This window comes from Pelophylax lessonae (genome assembly GCF_965119305.1).
Source record: "Pelophylax lessonae genome assembly, chromosome: 8".
Taxonomy (NCBI): domain Eukaryota; kingdom Metazoa; phylum Chordata; class Amphibia; order Anura; family Ranidae; genus Pelophylax; species Pelophylax lessonae.
In genome coordinates, this window is record NC_138775.1 from 238946656 (window position 1) to 238972455 (window position 25800).

Below are 25800 nucleotides of genomic sequence, written 5' to 3' on the forward strand. Positions count from 1 at the left end.
TGTTGTGATGAAAGATGATGCCCTTCTTACAGAAGTCTTTAAAATTAAAAAATTGAATTAGGTTGCAGTGGGTTACCAATTTACAACTAATACTTTTTGAAAATGCTGTGCTGTCTGTGGAATAGAGCATGTCTGTAACCCAGGCCAGTGTGTATAATTTTGTATGGATTGAAAGTTTAGAGTGCCAAGCTGTGAGATTGATACAGATATACATTTTTATTTATCACAACAAAAATCAAGAGCCTGGCTACCAGCAACGTATAGTAACTTTCTAAGCTTCTAACTACACCTTATGAAGTATTAAATCTTTCCCAAATGAAGAGGGATTTGTGTATGACCCCCAAAACACACTGGAAGTCATCTCTTGATTTTCTTTAAAAAAAACAAAAACCTAGAAACTAAATGAAGGACTTTAACGGTACCACCTCGAATATAATAAAATATCAAATGTTTACTGGACAAAGATTAAAAGCATATGACAGTGAGAGAACACTCATATACTGTATTGATGCAAAAAATATGCACATGTACAAAAGACTGTATTAAACATTGTATAGTAGTTTCCTCATCATCCCTGCCAAGGTTGGGTGATGTGTTGCTTTGACGCCTTTCACGGGTCATTGCCCACTTCATCGAGAAAAGAACTACAGCCAAGCTCTATAATAATGGAAAAATTGGATTTTTGACTTATCATAAAATCCATTTCTCTGATGTTCATTGACTAACACAGCTCCTGTCATTCTTGAACATTGGGTTATACTGCCCCCTACAGGAGTAGGACACTAGGCAGAAAAAACTTCTGGCTACACCAATGGGCAGTCCCAGGGGGTATACTCCCTCTCCCTGCTATAATTACTCAGTTTTGTTACAAGCAGTGTCAGGAGAATTATAACTCCACAGAGGGGTGGGTGCTGTGTCCATCAATGAACATCAGAGAAATGGATTTTACGGTAAATCAAAAATCCCATTTTCTCTTTCGTTCATTGATGGACACAGCTCCTGTCATTCTTGACTATTGGGACGTCCCAAAGCAGTGTTAAACATGAGGGGTGGGAAACAAAATTCCCAAGGATAAACAGCCAACCAGGCAGCAGGGGCTCAACCAAAACAACTGGAGCCCACCTGAAAAAAAACAATACACCCTCAAAGAGGATCAGGTCTTTTTAAACAGCAGCCTGCAAAACCTTGCAGCCAAAGGAAGCATTCGAAGATGCCAACACATCCACTTTATAAAACTTTGTAAAAATGTGCACCGACGATCAGGTGACCGCCTTGCAAACCTGCGTCACTGACGCAATGGTGACGGAAGGCACAGGAGGCACTAAGTGCCCTAGTAGAGTATGCCTTGTCAGGGAAATGAGGAACCTGACCCCTGATGGAATAGGCCTGAACCACTGTCTGTCTTATCCATCTGGAAATGGTCACAGAGGAAGTGGACAACCCTGTGTGAGGTCCATCCATGAGCACAAATAGAGAGGCTGACTTCCTGAAAGACTCCATAGCTGCCCGGTACACCCTAATTGCCCGGACCACATCAAAGGCTGCAAGGCAATTTCCTTTGGATGTTTAGGCCTGGGACACAGGAAAGCCAACACAATGTCTCAATTCACAAATAAAAGGCAGAGACCACCTTAGGAAGGAATGACGGACAGGGGCGAAGCACCACCTTATTCTTGCGAATCACCAGATAAGGCGAACAACAGGATAACGCTGCCAGTTCCGACACCCTGTGCGTGGAGGTGATAGCCATCAAAAAGGCCACCTTCTGGGACAGCGTAAGCTCCTGAATATTTTCAAAGGGAGGCTCCTGTAGAGCTGAAAGCACCAAATTAAGATCCCAAGGCAGCAATGGAGCCTGCACTGGAGGAACCAAATGTCGAACACCCAAAAGAAAAGTACGCACCAGGGAGTGTGTGGCCAAAGGTCGTTGGAAAAAGACCACCAAGGTCGATACCTGGCCCTTGATGGTACTCAAGACCAATTTCTGTTCAACTCCCCCGTTGAAGGAAGGTTAAGATCCGAACCACCAAGAAGGAGCGAGGATGAACCCCAAAAGACTCACACCACGCAATGTACATCCTCCACGTACGATGGTAGATCTTCCTCAAACCATTTCCTAGCTTTTAACAATGTAGGAATCACCGACTTAGACAAACCTCTATCCTTTAGCAGCTGGCGTTCAACAGCCAAGCCGTCAAAGCCAACGACTGTAAAGCAGGATGAAAGATCGGTCCTTGGGACATCAGATCGCCCCTGAGAGGAAGCTTCCAAGGAACTTCAGCGACCAGCCACACCAGATCGGCGTACCAAGCCCAGGGAGGCCAGTTCAGGGCCACTAAGATGACCAGAATCCCTTCTGCCTCGATCCTGCGTAGGAGTCTGGTCAGAAGTTTGAGAGGAGGGAAGGCGTAGATCAGACGACACTGACCCCATGGGGCCACCAGTGCATGTGGATCCCTTGACCGAGCCACAAACCTCTCCACTTCGGGGGTGCCCCACCGGAGACACAGCTGCTGAAACACCTCCGGGTGAAGGGACCACTCCCCATGGTCCAATGCCTGCAGACTGAGGTAATCTGCCTGCCAATTTTCCACCCGGGGAACGAGTACGGTGGAGTGAGCTGGAACAAACTGTTCTGCACTCTTAGAATGCCAGCTACCTCCAGAGCCACCAGGGCACTTCTTGTGCCCCCTTGGTGTTTGACATAAGCCACGGTCATGGCATTGTCTAATTGAATGCGCACTGGGCATCCCTAAAGACGATCCGTCCAATGATCCAGACACAGTCTGAATGCTCGGAGTTCCAGGACATTGATCGGTAGTCTAGACTCTTACAGCGTCCAGATCCCCTGAGCAGAATGCCCACCGGGGATGCCTATCCAGCCAGACAGGCTGGCATCCGTGGTGACCACTGTCCAATACAAGGGGAGGAAGGATTTTCCCAGCCGAAGCACCAGAGAATGAAGCCACCATATCAGGGACTCCTTTGTTCCCGACTCAGCCGGATCTGATTGTCCAGAGACTGCGGATTCTTGTCCCACTTTGCACAGTTCCATACAAGTTCCCTGCCAATGAAGATTCTGGCCAACAGGACCACCTTAAAGGTAGATACCATCAGACCCAGCACCCGTATGCAGGTCCAGAGGGATGACCATTTGTTGGACAACAGGAGGAGAACTTCGGTCTGCAATTTCTGGAGTTTGTCGAGAAGAAGGAGCACTCTGGCTACGGCCGAGTCCAGAGTCAGGCCCAAATAGTCCAGCTTTGTGGACAGAACCAGGGCAGACTTATGAATCCAGCCGAACTCCCGCAGAGTTCATACAGTGATCTCCAGCTTCTCCACCAGAACAGAGGGAGACTCCACTCGTAGAAGGAGATCATCCAAGTAGCCCAGTACCGCGATCTACCATTGGCATAGCAAGGCTAGCACTGGAGCCAACACTTTTGTGAAGTCCCGAGGAGCAGAGGCAGGACCAAAAGGGTAACGCCACAAACTGAAAATGCTCCTCTGCCAGAAAAAACGCTGGTGACTGGCACATATTGGAATGTGAAGATAGGCATCACCTGCAAGCGGCTTCCACCCGGGACACAAGGAACTCCAGGACTGCCGTCAGTGCAAGGATGGTTGGTTGGGACCCGGAGGGCCCCGCAGCCTCAGAGAGGGGATCAGGTGGGGGAAATGTGCTCCAAATACTCCATGAGTCACTAGAGGGACCCCACAAAAAGGTGAAACACACTGCTAAGGATATGAGATAACTGATTCTCTATAAAATCAAATCAGATAATGATGATCTCATGATTGTGAGTAAACTGAAGACAATCCTGCCTAATAGATCTCTGGGGAGAAAGCGATTGAACAGATTAGAAAGCCTTGTCCTATAGCTATCTTTTTCTACAGAGATAAGCTGGTGATGAGAAATTCTGCATCATGTTGGTCTGCAACTTCTCCTTTCAAATTCTATAGACTTAGCAGGAGCACCTGTACAACCTTTGTGTTCCTGTTTGTGGCCAAAGCTCTACCAGAAGAAATTGTGGAACAATTGGATCTTGTTTTCAAATGCAGCGATTCTAAAGTCTGTAGCCACCTGTAGCCAATGAATAATGATAGCGTGACCAGTGACATACATTCCAGAATTAGAGAGCCGACAGCCCCCCATTTCGGTGGAGAGGAGGATCTGTCTGGAGCGGTGCCCACCTGGCTCATGGTATGGTGAGTAGCTGTCCTCCCTCTACCCCTGGAGGGTTTTGAGGTGGACGTGGGCCCCTCCTTGGGAGGGTGGAACCCCCGAGTTCCCCTTCTTTCCTGTAGCCCCCCCTGTTTTTGCCGAGCCCTTATATAATATAACTAAACGCAAAATATTTTGCTTTAAGCTTTGAACAGAGTGGAGATTGATTAGAACGCCTGTTTTTTTTTATTTCTATCTTTTTTGATTACATCTTTCAATTGTTTGGACAAAATCGCTCTAATATAAGGAGCAGTACATATGTTATCCACAGCAAATAAAGTCGAAAGCATATATCAAATAAAGAACTGTTTTTTATTTCTACCTCTGCCCCCATTAGGGATACAGTATTCATTCTCTCTATTTGTCATGTTTGCCATTACCTTCAAAAGTGAGAGTAAATGAAAATGCCAGATTTTGGGTTGTCCCCAGAACTGTAACAGAGGGAACATCTCCCAATGAGGACACTACTTCTGGTGACCTGGGAGGCCCCAATAGAGTCCCTTAATTTGCAGGGATTTCCTTTCACTTCCTGTTTTGGCTATGGGATAGTAAGTGAAGGTAAATCTTCCCAATGGGATACAGATGGCAAAAAAATTGGACAGGGATAATAACCCTCCCTTAGTCTCTATTCAAAATGAAAAAGGTTTTGCCTATAGTTCTACTTTATTGTATTAAAATTTACAAATTGGGTAGAAATCAGACACATCTATTTTACAAGGTCCAGACAAATAATAAAATGCATTAGCCCCCCTAAGAGATGTGTGCATAAGATCCATATTATATTTAAGCTCTAATGAACTGTAATTTAATTCTGCTAAATAAATACTGGCATTTATGGTAGTTGGCAGTAAAGGTTTGTCTGCTGGAGCATAATAAAACACTTTCTAGCTCCCTTTAGCACACCCAATAGACCATTGAGATTGGGAGTGTTAATTCTGTAACACCCTCTCTAGGGAGCAGAAAATATAGCTGCATTCGCATCTCTGAACTCTCATTTTACACTGAAGCTACCAAGGGTTTTTGAGGGTTAGTGACTCTGCTACATCAGACTGGACTTACTCTGCAAGTGAATAAGACTCTGAATGGAAACAAAAACCAGGCAACTTTATTTAGTGATATATTTTTTTTTTCTTGCACTGTTTTACCTTCTTTTCACTAAAACTATATTTAAAAATCGTAAAGCTGCATATCTGTCAAAGCGGCTACCATATTGTAAAACTCTGTTACATTTCTGTCTGCATGTGGCAATGAGTAGAATAAACAATTTTTCAAAGGTTGGAATTGCAACAGTGGATGCTGTGAATTATGCGTGCTTCAATGAACACACTGGGTGGTAGCTACCGTGTGTGTAAGCATTAAAGAGTAACTCCACTTTTATTGAGAAAAAACATTAACCCCTGGGTGATCTATGTACATTGCAAGGGTTTTAACACATTTTGTTGCAGATTCCTACCTTTTGTTATTTTGAAGAAATCCCTGTCTGTTTGTCTGTGTCCATGTGGGAAAGTGAATCTAATGGGTGTGGTTTCATAATTATCAATCAGCTGCAGCAGCTGCAGGGCACTAATGAAGAAAGATGCTGGGCCTGCATCCCTTTAAATGTGATTTTCTACTAGGAGTATCTCACTGAAAATTACATTTTTGTTGCAGAGGATGCCTGAAATCCGGCTTGTATCTTAGTGCAGACTTCTGGGAAAATCAGTGAGCCAATCACACATGCAGGAAATTATGTTTCTGGGAGACGCTTTTGCAGAACAGCTTAGTCTGCATGAAAAAGTGAAGAAAACTATGATTATTACAGGTATTAACCATATACAGTTACAAGAATACAATATTTGTCATTATATTGGTCCTTAACCACTTAAGCCCCGGAGGATTTGGCTGCTCAAAGACCAGGGCCTATTTTGCGATTGGGCACTGCGTGATTTTAACAGACAATTGCGCGGCCGTGCGACGCTGTACCCAAATGAAATTGATGTCCTTTATTTCTCACAAACAGAGCTTTCTTTTGGTGGTATTTGCTTACCTGTGCAATTTTAATTTTTTGCGCTATAAACAAAAAAAGAGCGTCAATTTTGATTGTGAATGGGAAATTCCCCAAAAAAAATGTAAAAATCTAAACTTTTTAACATTTTAGGCCAATTTGTTTTTTGCTACATATTTTTGGTTAAAAAAAATCGCAATAAGCGTATTTTGATTGGTTTGCGCAAAAGTTATTGCGTTTACTAACTAAGGGAAAGATTTATGTCATTTTTATTGTTTTTTTTTTAACTAGTAATGGCGGCGATCTGCAATTTTTTTTGCGGGACTGCGACATTGCGGCGGACAGATCGGACCCCTGACTAACATTTTTGACACTTTTGGGGGTACCAGTGACATTACTACAGTAATCAGTGCTATAAATATGCACTGTTACTGTAATAATGACACTGGCAGGGAAGGGGTTAACTTTATTAGAGATCCAGGGGTTAAGTGTGTCCCTAGGGGCGTGCTTCTAACTGTCAAGGGGCATGGCTTTTGATGTAACCACAGAGACATACGATCCTACATAGCAGGATCGTATAGTCTCTGCTGTTACACCAGGGAGAATGACAGGCGGCTTTGTTTACATCAGCCGCCTGCCTTTCGCCCTCTCCAGCGGGAGATTGCCAGTGGCCGGCGGACATCGGAGCCGCCGGTCACTCGCGCAGGGATGGCCGTGAACGAGCGGGGGCGGGAGAGCGCCTCCGGCGGCGCGCGCTCGCCCCCTACAGGCTCCTGGGCAAGCGACGTAGTACTACGTCGCTTTGCCAAGGAGGGGCTGACTGCCGCAGTAAATGTACTTGCGACGGTCGGCAAGCGGTTAAACAAAGTAATTGTATGTATTCAGCTGTCACTAAGCCATTGCTCTGTTCCTAGTGTTGACAATAAATAATTGTTCTGGGATTTAAGGTGTTAGTGAAAATTTCTTAAATTGACTTTAATGGCAAACTTCAGGTCAAAGCACCCAATACGCCCCCAAATAAAAAAGAAAGTTAAAAGAAGACTTCTAACTCAGTATATATATATATATATATATATGTATACAAGTGATAGCTTAACTAAGCTACCTTGGAAGAAAAAAAAATGTAATCATATTGTTAGATCTTCCTGGGCTGATGAGATCATGGTTCTTTGGTAATAACACAAAGGAGTCCAGAACAAAAACTTGGCATTGCAGTTTCCTTTCCATTGCCTGTTACTCTATTATTTTTAATATCAGGTAGAGAAGCGGAAATGAATAAAATACACTGCAGCAGCCAAATCTATCATAATGACAAGCACAGAGATGAACCTGTACAAAATGATTTCTTAGATCCCTGGGACAGAGGCCAGCCACAAAGGCATGTAATGTTTTTGGAGACAGTCATAACCTGACATATTTCATAAAATGTCATTACTTGGGGTTCAGTAAAGGGGAATATTACGTAATTCATCAGCAGCAACATCTTCGGAAGTTCCTTTATTATATCCAGACTGCTATATATCTAACCATTCTGACTAGCCTGCAGAAAGGATCAACAAATCATGAACTATACTTTGGGTTAAAAATGAATGTGTAAGAAATCTTAAAGCTGAAACTCTAGGCAGATAGAAAACACACAAATCAGCACAGCTTTGGATTCCTTAATACATATTTAATTTTTTTTTTAATTCAAGCAGTGTACATTTCGGGGATTTGATATGGTATCAGCCTCTTACAGTCCCTGTACAGCAGTGCTCAGAATTGGGTAGGGAGATGCACACCACGTAAAGCCAAATAGCTGTGCAAGTTGGTAGGAAGAGAGCAGAGTGACAGTATAGGCAGGTTGAAGTTCGGGCTTCCCATTTACACTGCTCCAGTCGGGAAGCTATGAGTTAAGTGTGCTCCTGAGTTTTCTGTTTGGCGGGCTTTTCTGGGTCCCGCCCACTGGTTCTGTGTGATATAAAAGGAATGGGGGGTCTGCACCCGGAACAGAAAGCCTGAACCTAAAAAGGAAAGAGAATAAGGGATGGCTGGAATCACATGGGGTACGGAAATGCAAGGGATGGAAAGCTGCCATGCTGTCATCAGAGTCTGGAGGACCAGAGAATTGCCGAAATTGGAGCTTAACCCACTATGTACTCATCCAATTAGGACTTAACCTAAGCAGGTATGTTGGGGCAGCCACAAGCCTGAGTTAGGAACTAGGTATGTTAGGGGAATGTCTGCACTTTATTCCAAACTGCTACCTGTGACTGTCATCATGTTGATTTATTCTTCAGTAAAGCTTTTTTGAATCTTCGCCTTTGCCTGGTCTGAAATTACTAAAGGGGTGCAATGTAAGTAACCGGCACATATAGTTACAGTGTGGGTCACTAAACACATTGGGGTATGAAGATGTCAGTACAAGAGTTAATACAGTGTGAAGATGCAAGTGGTTACCAAGGGTAACAAAGTTTTTTCTTGCAACCTGCCATTAAGCGTGCACATGTGGCAGGTGAGATAGCCTCTTGCAGCAAGCGAGATGTTGTTGGCACTTCTTCAGCAGCCATCCCGCTCCCAAAGCATGGAGAGCAGATCTGTACCGCAGAGGTCCTCAGCCTGTACACAGGTATGGAAGAGAAAGAGTTAAGTAGAGTGAAGTGCACACATGGAGTCCGGAGGTAGCAGTGATGAGCTGGACAGGTGGAGAGGGCATTGGCTCAGCGTGTCCCTCCTAAATGCAAAAGTAACTGTAATGATACTAAATATATTGAGAGAGTTTACTAGAGTTCGTTCATGTTTGCCATCAACTGGGTCATGAGCATAGCTCAAGTAATGGTAGCCCATGTGCACTAATGGTACCCCATGTGCACATCACTGACCCTATACAAAGTGCCTAGTGTAGCCTAAAAGAACCCATCCCGGGAAGGCCTCTCATTTGACCCTTGCATGGCACCCAACGAGGAGGGAAACATGGTGGACATGACGACCATCCCGTCACCTTTACCTGCCCTACAGACAGGGAGAATAGCTCTTCTGCTGCTTCTCTTCTCACTGTCAAGTCAGTAGGTGTTACTGAACTGCAACACATTTATGGCTGTGTGGTGTGAGAGAACTGTGTAAATCTCAGAACTGGATGGACTATGAATTTCATCTATGTATGTAGATAGCTACAGTATTTGTTTGCTGTCCAGCTGTAACATTCCTGGGAAAGCAGAATGAGAGCTTGTACCCAGGCATCCCTGTTTTCAAGCAGCTTTAGTTATCTCATTGAACTAACTGTTATGAATCGTCAAACATAATATATGTGCTTAATATTTAAGGCAACAATGGGTCACTAGAAAAAAATGTAAAGAAATAAAAAGGTATTAAAAAGGCAACCTTTAGTAGTACAATCATAATACTTACCTGGACCTCTGTGCAAGTATTATGATTGTACAACTAAAAGATAAATGTAGAATTTTCAGTCTTTGACACACCCGGTTGGGGTGAAATCTCTACGAAGTATGCTGTGGTTCCATGCTCCAATTGCTATGTCACTAATATGTCCCTAAGGCTCTTTTTTTTTCTAATCTGCGGCCCTGAATTTGGAGTTCTAGCCTTTTCCAATCTGGCCCTTAAATCTAATTAGTGAGACTTGACAGGTAGTAAGGGGTTTGAATAATGTTCAATTATTTAGAGTTGAGATTTCTGCCATTGAAAATAACTAGTGGTACGTGAAGGTCTTCCAGGTGCCTATCATATATATTGTACTTCCGCTGTCATTTTATACACCTTGGTGATCCTGAAGGAATTCTCTTAATTTGCAGGGATTTCCTCTCACTTCCTGTTTGGCTACAGGACAGGAAGTGAAGGAAAATCTCCGAAATGGAAAACAAATGGCGAAAAAATAAACCGAACAGGGGTTATAACCCTCTCCAAAAATTTTTTTTCCTTTTATATGAAGGTCAGGTTAATATAACTCAGCATAGGGTTCCTCCTTACATTAGAGTCTGCAGGATTTCCCTTTACAGTGCAAGGGGGAACTCTGCGGACTCTGATGTAAAAAGGAACACTGTGGACCCTGATGTGGAGGAGAACTCTGAGGACTCTGATGTAAAGAACAATACTGCAGACTCTGATGTAAAGGGAAACTTTGATCCAAGAGGGTCTATGGTCCTCGGAGCTTTCCTTTACATCACAGTCCACAGAGTTCCCCCTTACATCAGAGTCCACAGAGTTACCCTTTACATCACAGTCCACAAATTTCTTCTTTATTTCAGAGTCCACATAGTTCACTGTTACAGTGTAAGGGGGAACTCTGCAGACCCTGATGTAAAGGGGAATACTGTGGACCCTGACGTAAAGGAGAAGCCTGCAGACCATGATGTAAAGGGGAACTCTGATGTAAGGGCTTCTCTGGTCACCAGACCTTCCCCCCTTACAAAAAAGTCTACAGAGTTCCTCCTTACATTAGAATCTGCAGGATTCCCCCTTACTTTGCAAGGGGTAACTCTGCGGGCCTTGATGTAAAGGATAATTCTGATGTAAAGGTGAACACTGTGGACCACGATGAACTGTTAAACATAGGCCAAGTTTTCCCAGGTTCCTGGTCTCGCCCAATGATATCCTCAGGGAGAGTCTGACCAGTATAGAATTTTGGGCTGCAAATTTTACAAGGGCTTATTCACATGGGTGTATAATATGCAGCATTGAGATTCGTAATGTATATGGATGTGAACGCTGCAAAGCTCCATTTTTTTTAACATTTAACATTTAGCTGCACAAACCAAAACAATTAAAGTCTGTGCCCATGGTCCCATTTCTGACCATATTTTACGCTGGTCACATGCAAACGTGTACATGCACACGGCGCAAATGGACATTGCCATGTGCGCCGCCACCTCTGCCTTGTGAATTCAAGGTCAGGGGTAGATGTAAACATAAGCAATGTGTAGGCAGCAGCTCAGGTGCAAAATGATCTTGCACTTCAGTCATTCTAAATGATTGAAAGCCAAGGTCATTGTGTGCCGCTGCTGCCTTTACATTGTTGATGTTTACATTTCTCCCTGAATGAGTCCTTTAATGGATATCACCGGTGCAGAATGACCTTGTCCTTCAGTCATTCAAAATTAGATCATTCTGTGCCATCGATACCTAGTGAATGACTTATTTGAGATATTTAGGGCTAGATTTAAACATCAATAAGAAGCTTGTACAGCTGTTAAATGAGACATAACACAACCAAACAGCTCTGAAGATGCTGCCTCTAAGCTTTATGAGATAAAACCGGGCACCTTCGCTAAAAATAAGTGAAAATTACATTTACATTATGGGATCTCAAGTTTACATGCATATTCCATTTTTTGCAAAACAGTTTTGTGAGAAGTTCAACTTTAGCACTGTTTCCCTGCACATTATTGTCCTGCTGCCCTCTACTGGATGACTCTGTTTAAAACAAATACATGCAGCTATATTTAGTTTGTTTCATTCTTCCCCAGCCTTTCTCACCCTTTTTATGATGGAGGAACGCTTAAAGTAACCTTCATGTTTCAGAGAAACCATGCCAATTATTATTATATCTACACTTCACAGTACATTATTATGGTGGTCAGTGGGATGATTATTTTACATTGGTGCTTAGTGGGACGAATGTTAACTTATGTAGATAGCTAAAAGATCATTGGGGTTAGTGGTTACATATCTGGGAGGTAGAGATTGTTCAGTGCTCAAGAAACCCCTAGCAACTTTTGGGGGAATCCTAGGGTTCCATGGAACCTTGGTTGAAAAAGGCTACTCTACCTACTAAAAATGAAGGGAAACCTTGATACTGTAGAGAAAACTTTCTTAACCAGGGTTTCTCCGGATGTTGCTAGTGATTCCTTGAGTAAGGAAAACTTTCTGCCACTAAGTTGCCAGTGAATCCAATGATCTTTTTAGCTTTGAGAAATTATTCCAACTGACCAAAAGTATAAGGAACTTTCTTTTCCTTGACCATCACACTAAAGTACAGTGAGCTGTAGATGCAGCAATTGTTTAGCAGGAGTTAAGGGGTAGCATTAGTTTAAGGGTTCCAAAATCTAAAAAGTTTCAGAATGATGTTGTAGAGCAGGGATCTCCAAACTACGGCCCTCCAGCTGTTGCGTAACTACATGTCCAATGAGGCATTGTAAAACTCTGACATTCACAGACATGACTAAGCATGATGGGAATTGTAGTTCCTGAACAACTGAAGGGCCATAGTTTGGAGACCCCTGTTGTAGAGGGTTTTTGAGGACCAGCAGGGATTTCTAATCTCAGGACTACCTTGAGTCCAATGCCTAAATATAGGCGAGTCTGGTCCCTTTAAAGTTCTCAATTTCACACTCTCAATTGCAACAATACAGAGAACGCTAAGTCAAGAAGAACAGCTACAGCAGGTGTGGTGGTTTAGCCTGACCAAATTGCTACTCATTATTCTCAGCAATTTCATTGAGGCTCACTTTACACCTTTGCATTGCAGTATCTCCCAGTGCATTGCTTTATCATTTATTTAGAAGACATCACATGACCAGTGACGTAACACGTAGGAGGAGTCGAGTGATGTCAGCCTTGCTTGCTGCATCGCGATCTGTGCTGGGCGGCTAGGAATTTGCCAGCTGCACAGTGAAGCACAGGATTTTACATTTACATGCTTGTATGCTACTGTCATAATGTGAGTGTTCCTACAAATTTTTTTATCCTTAATAAATGTTTTTAAATGTATCACACTATGAGATTGCTTTTGTCTGCATATATCTTATCGAGGAACACCCCCTAACCTAATGAGAGGAGAACCTCTGTTGTTCTGTGCATGGTCCACTTGGCTGCTTTCTTTGTTTTAGCAGTATTTCTTCTTATTTGGTAACTAGATTCTCATCTAAATCTGTGCATATCTGTGACAAAAGAAGTAAAAGCATCTACAATGACAGAAATGGACCTTACATCCTAAAAGAGGAGAGGCCAGAACAAAACTAAAGTGGAACTAAAGTCTGCAAGGTGTATCTCCTCTCCAGTGATCCATAATGTGTGAGATTCCTCATTGGTGCTGACATCTTCACTCTGTCTTCTAGGATGGGCATCTTGATTGGCCAACGTGATATTACTTCTGTACATGCACACGGGCGTGCATTTATCCCAGCACCAAGGCCCACCAAGGATGTACACTGAGTCACCCATGTGCAATATGGTGTACATCTAGGTCAGGGGTCTCCAAACTTTCTAAATAAAGGACCAGTTTATTGTCCTTCAGACTTTAGAGGGGCCAGGCTGTGGTCAGGGGGAGTGGAACTTTTCTTGGCATCAGTGGATGTAAGCGACCCCATTTGGCATTAGGAGAGAAATAGTTTCCCATTGCTGGTATCATTGGGTGAAAGAGTGCCCCATCATTGGTATCAGTGGGGTGAATAGTGCCCCATTGTTGGTATCAGTGGGGTGAATAGTGCCCCATTGTTGGTATCAGTGGGAGGAAGTGTGCCTCATCGCTGGTGTCAGTGGGAGGAATAGGGCCCCATTGTTGGTATTTTTGGTAGGAAAAGTTCCCAATTGTTGGTGTCAGTGGGAGGAAGAGTGCCCCATCACTGGTGTCAGTGGGAGGAATAGTGCCCCATCGTTGGTATCATTGGTAGGAATATTGCCCAATTGTTGGTGTCAGTAGGAGAAATGGTGACCCATTTTTTATGTCAGTTGGCAGAATAGTGTCTCATATCAGAGGGAGGAATAATGCCCCAAGGGTCAGATAAAAGCAAGCAAAGGGCTGCATCTGGCCCCCAGGCCGCAGTTCCGGGTCAGGGCTCTGTGTTTGAATGGACATAGGAAGCTGTGACTCGGCTTGGGTGCCCCCATAGCAAGCTGCTTGCTGTTGGGGCACCCAATAGGAGGGAAGGGCCAGGATCACAGAAGAGGGACCTAGGAAGAAGAGGGTCTAGGCAGCTCTGTGCAAAACCAACTGCACAGAGCAGGTAAGTATAATATGTTTGCTATTTTATAGGAACAAAAAGAGACTTTACAATAACTTTAAGTGCTGAACAAACTGCTAGTGCTATATAAATACTTTAAGATGATTATCATCTTCATCATCATAATAATAATAATGCCAAGTCTAGGACCCCATTTTCCTTCAATCTGACCAAAAATGAATGCTAAATTTGTTAGGCCTGTGGTCCATGCATGTTGTGCTGCCTAGATTATGCCTGAGTCAAAGTAACACATCCCTGACTCTCTTTATTCCTGCATCCTATTTCCCTATCCCATCTTATTATTATACAACAGATCATGCCATCTGCCAGTTAGCATTATCAAAATTAATGTATAGGAGGTAACAGCCGGTTCCAAAACACTAAAATTATGATTGATTAGACTGTAAAGCTGAACTCAAGGCAAACAACTGAATGCATACATACAATGCATATAAGGGGGCTGCTTTTTATACATTCATTATTTAAGATTTCTTTTTCCTCAACAACATTGGACATACACAGTCCACATACAACAATTTCAATGGCAAAACCAAGGTGTGTGTAATGGATTCAAGCATAAATAGGAGGGTAAAGAAGGATTGGGAAGAGATGTGCCAGGCAGAAGGCACAGGCTCCAACCTACAAGGTAAGTCAAAGTCAAAGGACAGACTGTCAGGCCTGAAGAGGGGTAAGGAGACTAGTCAAGGACCAAGGTAATTGATTTTAACCAGCCAGAACTTGTTTCAATTTCTCTGTGCAGGAGCATGCGATCCAGTAAAACCATGTACTATTGCTATTACTACATACAGCCGCTTCACAAAGTGCATCAAATCTTCCCATGCATCTGATGTCTTTAATTCGGCGGAACCACTGTTGTAGCAATGGTGGAGAAGGGAGATTTCCACATTGGAATTCGGGAAGAGTGAGCTGCAGGAAAGTGGCACTAAACATCATCCTTATTCTCCAAAAATTATTCATGCACATCCACTACTCAATTTTGTAATGCATTTTTCATGAAATTGTTTCTTACGGTGTTTTTCTGCCTCATCATTATGTCCTTATGTGCACATTAGTTGCGGTCATGTGCACTGCTCTATGTACACTACAAATCCCATAGTCCCTATCTCGAGAATTAGCAAGAGAGTGTGGCTACGTTTCTAAACAGAGTGGGATCATGGAGAATGAATGCAGCCACCCTCTAACAGTAAGTCTGATCACAGCAGCAAAAAAAGGAATTTGGAGATTTGGAGGTGGCTGAGAGAAGCTGAAGGTTATTTTGAGTTAGGAATACATACTTGAATATCATTTTTTTTTTTTTTTAAACCAGAGTTTATTCTTATTTTAACCAGATGGCGCACTAATGTTTTTGTGGGCTGTCAAGTGATTGTTAATCCATGAACTATGGAGTATATACGGACCTGTGACATGCAAGGGTCTGTAGACCTGGACAGGAACAAAGAATATGGACTCTGAGCATATCTCCTTGTGATAAACCCAGTGCTGTATTTTGGCCTAGACCAACAAGGCCCAGGCCTAGGGCGGCACTTTGCAGGGGGGCAGCAAAGAAGCCGCCCCCCCCCCCTCCACCTGAGACTCTATTGGCCACTGGTTGCTAAAGCCACCTCTCTCATTCCCCCCTCTCTCTCAACCCCCTCTCTCTCACTCTCATCCCCCCTCTCTCTCTCACCACACCTCTCTCTCTCACCCCCTCTCCCTCTCTCTCTCTCACCCCTCCTCTCTCTCACCCCTCTTCTCTCTCTTTCTCACCCCTCTTCTCTCTCACCCTCCCTCTCTCTCTCACCCCTCTTCTCCCTCTCTCTATCACCTCTCCTCTCTCTGTCTCTCTCATCCCCCCTTTCTCGCTCTCTCAACCCCCTCTCTTTCATCCCCCCTCACCCACACCCCCTCCTCTCTCTCTCCCTCACCCACCCCCTCTCTCGTGAGATCTCAGGGGTTCGTGCTGGGACTGGTAGTCCTTCAGTTTTGGAGGGAGCCACATCTATTAAAAAAGGAGTGGGGCAAAGTTACATAGGTGGGGGGAGGGGGGGCGCCCAATTTTAGTCTTGCCTAGGGCAGCACAAAACCAAAATACACCACTGGATAAACCACAACTCCAGCATGTCTTTGGTGACAAGGGATAAATGGCAAGTAATGTGAACGGCATGCGGTACCAGCGGGTGACAATTTTATAACCTAATTCATGATACTTATAGCTGATAAAAGAGAACTGTTTTAGCTGCCAAAGGATTTATATTTCTATCTCTTCAGTCCAAATTTGCCAACCTACCAAAGTGAAATTTACTGACACAACACCCAAAATTTACTGGCACAGCCAAGTTTTTACTGGAATTTCCAAAAGTTACAAAATTATAAAAAGTGCAAATTTCAGGATTTAGGCTATGAACAAGTACAATATGCAATTGGCATTGTGATTTAAGGTAAATATTAAGGCAAAAAACATATTTCGTATTTTATTTTTGATATAGTAAGTAGGTAGCTCAGGGACGGGACTCAGGAGTGCAAGAAATTAGAACAGGCACACGCATGAAATTGCAGCAACACAGATGATGATAACACCTCACCGACACCATACATCCCCTCCTGAGTCTCAGTGACAGTCTCTCTCCACGTCAGGTGGTCCCTTTAATCCACTGAAGTCCAAACAGCACTGACAGCCCCACTCCTGGCTTGGCTTTCTACTATCCCACAGACATGCACACGAGGCTTCGGCTGCTCAGCTTGTCTCCCTTACCCCCCGGCAAGGGAGCCGAGCGGAGCCGCCTAAGCCTTGTGTGCGGGTCTGCGGGACATGAGGCTCCGTGAGTGAGAGGAAGAGGTTGCCAGTAAAAAATATGGCTGTGACTGCTACAGTTTGTTCGGGTGGCACCAGCGGGTTGTGTGGAAGAACAGAAGACCTGATTTTTTATTGCTGAAGCACGTCTGGCTAGTTATTTTAGCTGCTCCCTCAGTCTGAGTTCTACTGTACAAGCACTGCAATAAGTGAAACTTAGTTACTTGCATTTACATAAAAATAAAAAAATTGATAAAAATACAGAGCTGCGGTAATTTATGTCCTTTTTATCTGCCTTCAGCTTTAACACCTGCATGTAGTAATGGATCACGGTTTACAATTATTGTTTAGATGGTGTTGACCTATCCTCTATATATATATATATATATATATATATATATATATATATTTTTTTTTTTTTTTTTTTATAACAACTTTTACATAATTATCAAATCCAAAATATGAATTATCAAGTTCTTTAGAGCATAAGAACCCCACATGAGTTTGTTTTTTCCAGTAACAAAGGTATTTAGCCCAATAGAGAAATCATCACCAGCCAAGTCCTTTTTGTTTAGGAAAGCTTTATTACCTCATTGACGTTATATTGCGAAACACAAGGATGAAAATAATCTGTTTGTATAAATCACTAGTGTTAATTTAGCACAAGACAGAAACGGATTTGCGCAAGCAGCAACCGGGGCAATAAATCAGTTTTTGTAAACCTACTATTCCAAAATCTGAAAGACATTAAACATTCTTGCATTAGTAGCTCACCCAGCATGGTTTCAAACGTAGAAGAAATTGAGACAAATAATAGATAGTGAATCATTTTTCTTATTATTTTTGTTTTACTTTTTAAAGTCCAGCTCTGGCCAAAATGTTCCTTTTAGTTTTAGGTAGAAAGACTATACATACAGTATGTTCACAGAGAATGTGCAATTAAAGGCAGCCTGTACTGAGAGAAATACAACGACTGCTATTGCTGGTTCTTAAAAAGCTATGTGCCTGGCTCATACCTCCCAAATTTTTAAGATGGAAACAAGTGACATATATTAGCATAAGTATGTAGGCATAGGACACACACCTGCCATGCTCCCTTTAAGGAGAATTATACGAAAAATTATTAGGTAAACCCACAGGTGTTTTTTTTTACCATGACTATTCCTTTATACTAGCTTTTTAAATTTAGAAATGCAGCAATTTAGAAATTGGATGAAAGATTTAGAAACTAGGATACACTATTTGAAAAAAAAAAGGTGCATTTTATTTACAACTTTTTAGATCAGACAAAAATGAGGGGCAAATGAGGAGGAAAGAAAAAGGCAACTTGTTCCAAATAAGGGACAATTGGGAGCTATGAAGGTTGTCTCTGGCTTCAATCTTTTTTGAGACCCTGGCTTAGAATATACAGGTGCATCTCATAAAATTAGAATATGGTCAAAAAGGTAATTTATTTCAGTAATTTAATTCAAAAAGTTAAACTCATGTATTTTATATAGACACGTTACACACAAAGTGATATATTTCAAGCATTTCTTTCTTTTAATTTTAATGATTATGGCTTACATCTAGTGAAAACACAAAATTCAGTATCTCAGAAAATTAGAATATTACATGAGACCAATAAAAATAATTATTTTTAATACAAAAATGTTGACTTACTGAAAAGTATGTCCATGTACAGTATGGTATGCACTCAATACCTGGTTGGGGCTCCTTTTTTATGAATTACTGCATCAATGCGGCGTGGCATGGAGGCGATCAGCCTGTGGCACTGCTGAGATGTTATGAAAGCCCAGGTTGCTTTGCATCTGCATTGTTGGGTCTTGTGACTCTCAACTTTCTCTTGACAATACCTAACAGATTCTCTATGCGGTCTATGTCAGGTAGGTTTGCTGGCCAATCAAGCATAGTGATACCATAATCATTAAACCAGGTATTGGTACTATTGGCAGTGTGGGCAGGTGCCAAGTCCTGCTGGAAAATGAAATCAGCATCCCCATAAAGCTGGTCAGAAGGAAGCATAAAGTGCTCTAGAATTTCCTGTTAGAGGACTGTGCTGACTTTGGACTGAAACACAGTGGACCAACACCAGCAGATGACATGGCTCCTCAAATCATCAATGACTGTGGAAAAATTTGCATTTCATTTAGAAATCAAGGTCCCAGAGTCTGGAGGAAGAGTGGAGAGGCTCAGAATCCAAGTTGCATAAGGTCCAGTGTAAAGTCTCCTCAGTCAGTAATGATACTTGATAAAACACAGTGGACCAACACCAGCAGATGACATGGCTTCCCAACCATGTCATCTGCTGGTGTTGGTCCACTGTGTTTTATCAAGTCCAAAGTCAGCACAGCCCTCTACCAGGAAATTCTAGAGCACTTCATGCTTCCCTCTGCTGACCAGCTTTATGGAGATGCTGATTTCATTTTCCAGCAGGACTTGGCACCTGCCCACGCTGCCAAAACTACCAATACCTGCTTTCATGATCATCACTGTGACACTTGATTGACCAGCAATTTCGCCTGACCTAAACCCCATAGAGAATCTGTGGGGTATTATCAAGAGAAAGATGGGAGACACCAGACCCAACAATGCAGTTATTCTGAAAGCCACTATCAAAGAAACCTGGGCTTCCATAACGTCTCAGCAGTGCCACAGGCTGATCAGCTCCATGCCACGCCGCATTGATACAGTATTTCAGTGTTTCTCAAACTTTTTTCAGTTGAAGCACCCTTTAGAATTATAGACACTCTTAAGGCACCCTTTAAAATTATAGACAGTCTTGAGGCACCCCATTCTAAAATGTAAAAAACTATCCTAATAACTTTACACAATGCAGCAACATCCAAACGTAGGATGACCAACATTTGAGGTAATTTATTCTTTCAAAGAAAATACACTTTTGTACACTGGTACTGCCTAGTATTCCAATGTTTCTCTTCTACCTCAATTTCTCTCCGTCAGTCAGCTAATGTCACCCCCATTGCTGAGGGAGAGGGGTACAGGAGAGTCAAACAAGGATGCTGTCAAGGCAACAGATATCCTCCTTATTAACTGATGACATCATTGGTTGTTAGGATGCCAGTGTCTAGAAAATCTTGATAGGGCATAATGAAAACCCGTGGCTTTGTGTTACTAAAAGGCTGGCTTGATCAACCTGCTGGCTTCTTTACAATTTTTGATAAATTTTTAGGCATTTTGCCATGGCACCCCTTAAGAAACCTTGAGGCGTATCTTGTACGTTCTGGAAAAATATGCAGTGGAAGTGTGTCAGTTCACAGTTCCAACAACTTATCCACACTATCTGTGTTGCTGCTCACTGGACAATTGCTCTACACTGGAAAAAAAATGTTGTCCCCTTACCACAAGTTCTTAGTAGAATTGAGGAAATAAGACATATGGAGTATTTACAACACTCCATTTCTAACACCAAACACATATATGACCTTAAGTATAAACCTTGGCTCATATACAAAGCTTCACAAATTGATGCACCTCCAGTCAATTCCTAATACTATATCTTAGCATTAACCTTTACCTCAATACACAGTTTGTCCATTACTGAGTTCTATTGACATTGATATACTTAAATATTTTGCTATCACCGATGATATTACAGTTGGTTTTTCTAAAAGAAGAAGAGAACCTTAAGCGCCGGTTCACATAGGAGCGACGCTACTTTCAGGGGCGACCTCCGAGATCGCGGTGCGAGCAGCGCGCCGCGACCTCGGAGCGGCCGCCACGGACTTCATAACATTGAAGTCTATGGCGGTCGCCTCCTGGTCACCCCAAAGAAGCTCCGGACCCTTTTTCTAGGTCAGAGCGACTTGTGTCGCTCCTATTAGAACGGGTCCGCAGCTTTCCTATGGGAGGCGACCTGCGGCGACCTGTGAGGCGACCAGGTCGCCTCACAGGTCACCCTAGTGTGAACCGGGGCTTACTTTTTTGTTTTTTGTTTTTATATTTTCATATTTATATAACAAGATTATATATACGATGTATGGATGTTTTATTATGCATTGTATTTTTTGTACCGAAACACTTTCAATAAACGTTTTTAGACAAAAAGAAACCTTGAGGCACCTTGGTTGAAAAAGGCTGCAGTAATTAATGCAAAATGAGCCCCGACCAAGTATTGAGTGCATACTATACTGTACATGGACATACGTTTCAGTAAGCCAACATTTCTGTATTAAAAATCCTTTTTTTTTGTATTGGTCTTATGTAATAATCAAATTTTCTGAGATACTGACTTTTATGTTTTCACTAGCTGTAAGCCATAATCATCAAAATTAAAAGAAAGAAATGCTTGAAATATATCACTATGTGCGTAATGCATATATATAACATTTATTAGTTTCACTTTTTGAATTAGATTCCAGAAATAAATGAACTTTTTGATGATATTTTAATTTTATGAGATGCACCTGTAAATGCAGCCAGTGAAGTCAGAGAAGAGTCAGGAGTCCTGATTTGTATACTTGTTTCAGGATAGTGGCTCATAAAGTTTTTTTCAAGCAACTCTTGCTTTTTTGAACAAGCACAAACAAATGCTTCACTGCAAAGAAAATGTTTAATACTTTCTCTAGTCACATCAACAAAATCCATTGTTTTAGAGAAATAATCCTATTGAAAAATGTTCTGCATCTTCCACGGGTGTTGAATTCTGGTCCTCATCACTATAGGACACAAAAGCCGGTAGAAGAGACCAGGGAGTGCAGCGGGGGGGAACAGACATCCAACGCAACCAGAAGTATATCTCCTCTGGACAATAGAGTCTGGCTTTCCAATCACTTCATCACAGGTCTTCATCACATTGGTCACCATAGATGGACCCCATTCCTCTGACTCCCCTCACAAACAGAGACCAGGAACTGTCAGTGACAGCTGGTTGATCACAGTGATCATGTTATTGGAAAGCTGTCACTGCCAGCTCCTGGTCTCTGCTATAAAGAGCCAAAGAGATGTGCTCAAGATCACGTGACTGCTGTGACAGTCAATCCCAGTGATCTTATGATCGGAAATTTAAATATGGGGGTGTGTGGCGCGCTTCAGAAGTGGAGAAAATTTAAATAAAGTAATTATGTTGATTAAAATATATAAGTGGTGAAAATGTGCTATTATTCCACAATTCCTTATCCTTGTGATTTATAAATAAAAATAAAACTTCAATCAAACCGACATATAAATAATTCAATAAAATCTGTAGAGTGTTAAGCCAGGTAATTCAAACTATAAGGTGCTGGGTGCTTTCAATCTTCAAAAAAATCATCATATCAATAAATGTCTATAAAACTCATTAAATTAATAAAGTGCAGATTTGAGTGAATGTCCGTTTTTTCTTTCCACCACAAACAATTATAATGATAAATCCAACTGTGTATCTTCAACTTATATCACAAAGTGCTTCTGTGCAAAATAAAGTGCAGTGACTTGTTCCTCCACCAGGTGTCACCTCTAGGTGTTCTAAACTCTCACCTTCATGGAGTATATAAATCGCCTGAATGTATGTATTTGTCCCCCGGTTGGGTGGTTGTTAGCCTGGGTTTACTGTCTGCAGAGTCCTACTCGTGGTCCCGGGATCCTTCTCAGGGTTCGTATCAGGGTGCTTTAGTCCTCGGGTATCCTAATCTCCTAGCGCGACCTCAGGGCTCATTAAACATAGAGGGCCATCATGGTGTAGTAATTTAAAACCACTTTATTCATAGATAAAATCATTACACTTACAATTTTCCAGCTTGTTATGGGCGTAATACAAGTCAGAGTAGCGTTGGGAGTACTTGGCTCCGGTCCGTAACGTCACTTCCGGTTATTTTTGGCGGCTCCTCCTACGCGTTACGTCACGTCACGTGACTTCCTCAGGGAGTGGCCTAATAGCGGATGTGACGTTTATTTATATTCGTCGGGCCGGAAGTGTTGCGTCGGCCATTTTAAAGGAACTTGTATTATAGTTCCGGCGGGTGTGAACCATCCGCCATATTGCTCAATGTTCCCGGACTTGATTGTATTAATTATTTTACCTTTGTTTACCCCGGAAGTGAGGTTATAGGCTATGTTGACTAAAACAATCTACTTGCATACATCAAAAAGTGGATATTTAGTCGTTTTGATCTTGCTAATTGTTAAAATAGTTCTTAAGATACATACAGGAGAGATTACTTATATTGGAAAAGAATATATATTTATCCATACTCTGATTTTTGCAGCATCTTCTTATTTTCAATATGAAATGCTTCGCAATAATACTCTTAAGCTCATTAAATATTTAAATATATAGGAGAGGGGAGTATAATAACGCTATAATAATATATATATATATATATATATATATATATATATATATATATATATATAAATATTCTTTTCCAATATAAGTAATCTCTCCTGTATGTATCTTAAGAACTATTTTAACAATTAGCAAGATCAAAACGACTAAATATCCACTTTTTGATGTATGCAAGTAGATTGTTTTAGTCAACATAGCCTATAACCTCACTTCCGGGGTAAACAAAGGTAAAATAATTAATACAATCAAGTCCGGGAACATTGAGCAATATGGCGGATGGTTCACATCCGCCGGAACTATAATACAAGTTCCTTTAAAATGGCCGACGCAACACTTCCGGCCCGACGAATATAAATAAACGTCACATCCGCTATTAGGCCACTCCCTGAGGAAGTCACGTGACGTGACGTAACGCGTAGGAAGAGCCGCCAAAAATAACCGGAAGTGACGTTACGGACCGGAGCCAAGTACTCCCAACGCTACTCTGACTTGTATTACGCCCATAACAAGCTGGAAAATTGTAAGTGTAATGATTTTATCTATGAATAAAGTGGTTTTAAATTACTACACCATGATGGCCCTCTATGTTTAATGAGCCCTGAGGTCGCGCTAGGAGATTAGGATACCCGAGGACTAAAGCACCCTGATACGAACCCTGAGAAGGATCCCGGGACCACGAGTAGGACTCTGCAGACAGTAAACCCAGGCTAACAACCACCCAACCGGGGGACAAATACATACATTCAGGCGATTTATATACTCCATGAAGGTGAGAGTTTAGAACACCTAGAGGTGACACCTGGTGGAGGAACAAGTCACTGCACTTTATTTTGCACAGAAGCACTTTGTGATATAAGTTGAAGATACACAGTTGGATTTATCATTATAATTGTTTGTGGTGGAAAGAAAAAACAGACATTCACTCAAATCTGCACTTTATTAATTTAATGAGTTTTATAGACATTTATTGATATGATGATTTTTTTGAAGATTGAAAGCACCCAGCACCTTATAGTTTGAATTACCTGGCTTAATACTCTACAGATTTTATTGAATTATTTATATGTCGGTTTGATTGAAGTTTTATTTTTATTTATAAATCACAAGGATAAGGAATTGTGGAATAATAGCACATTTTCACCACTTATATATTTTAATCAACATAATTACTTTATTTAAATTTTCTCCACTTCTGAAGCGCGCCACACACCCCCATATTTAAATTTCTACTAACTGGTTTCTGGTACCAGTCTAGTGGTGCAGCAGTAGGAAGGGACCCAAATTACCTCTGATAGCGCAGGGACCACCTACACACATACAATTATGATCGGAAAGCCATCTCTGCCTCCCAGGCATTAACACCCACTTAAAGGGCCACTGTGGGGCATCAGCAAAGGGTTATAGCAATTTGTAAAAACTGAAATGATATGTTTAAAGGATAGGTTCACCATTATGAAAAAAAAAAAAAATATGCAAACATTTTTGGAGGTAAAAAAAATTTGCATTTACAATTTTTTTACAGGAGCATGCATAGCATTGCACCTCCAATTAGTGGATCACGGGTACAAAGTTAGGCTCCTGCACACACTGCCTAAGGGCCCTTTCACACTGAATATTTTTTGATCTAACAGTTATTCTTTAACGTAATAGGTTGGTTGTCCCCTATCTGAAGTCTCTCTTGTCGTCCCGGCGCCCACCCAGGGAGAGTTATGTGCATGTGGGGTTGTCATTGGAGGTGGGTTGTGTTTTTGCGTCTGACAATAGTCTTAATATATAACTCAATATGAAATGAAGTAAGAACATTGTTATCTATACATGATTATAATGATGTTGCCTTTCCCCATAGATGAGTACTATGTAGTCTTTGCAGCCCTGATGAAGCAATCTGCGAAACGCGTTGGCATTGGAAGACCTCACACTCATAGTGCTCCATTATTGGTTTCAAATTCCCATGCATAACTCTATGGGGGTTTTATAGAATGAAGATGTTCTAGCGCCTAGTTTATTTATGTTTCTTTTATTCTGTTTAAAATAAACTTTTTTACATGTTATCTAATTTTGTATGCTCCACTTACTGGCCTGCACAGTCTGAGACCTTTGCCCTTGCTCTTCTAAAAAAGAGACCAGGAGCTGTCAGTGACAGCTGGCCGATCACAGTGATCATGTTATTGGAAAGCTGTCACTGCCAGCTGCGATAAAGAGCCAAAGGGATGTGCTTAAGATCATGTGACTACTGTGACAGTCAATCCCAGTGATCACATGATCGGAAAGCCATCTCTGCCTCCCAGACATTAACACCCACTTAAAGGGCCACTGTGGGGCAGCAGCAAGGGGTTATACCAAATTGTAAAAACTAAAATGATATCCTTTAAGCCTAAGTTCACCTTTATGAAAAAAAAAAACAAAATGCACACATTTTTGGAGGCAAAAAAAAAATTGCATTTATAATTTTCTTTACAGGAGTCTGCATAACATTGCACCTCCAATTAGTGGATCACAGGTACAAAGTCAGGCTCCTGCAGACGCTGCTTAAGAGCCCTTTCAAACCAATTTGTTTTTGATCACTTGTTCAGTTTAAAA

The 25800-nt window shown here is 41.9% G+C and overlaps 1 protein-coding gene across 2 annotated transcripts in view; it reads right to left on the bottom strand.

The window, feature by feature from the left end:
• Positions 1 to 25800, bottom strand: part of SLC1A7 (solute carrier family 1 member 7) — a 120342-nt gene that overhangs the window by 86568 nt on the left and 7974 nt on the right. The gene's annotated exons all lie outside the window — the stretch shown is intronic.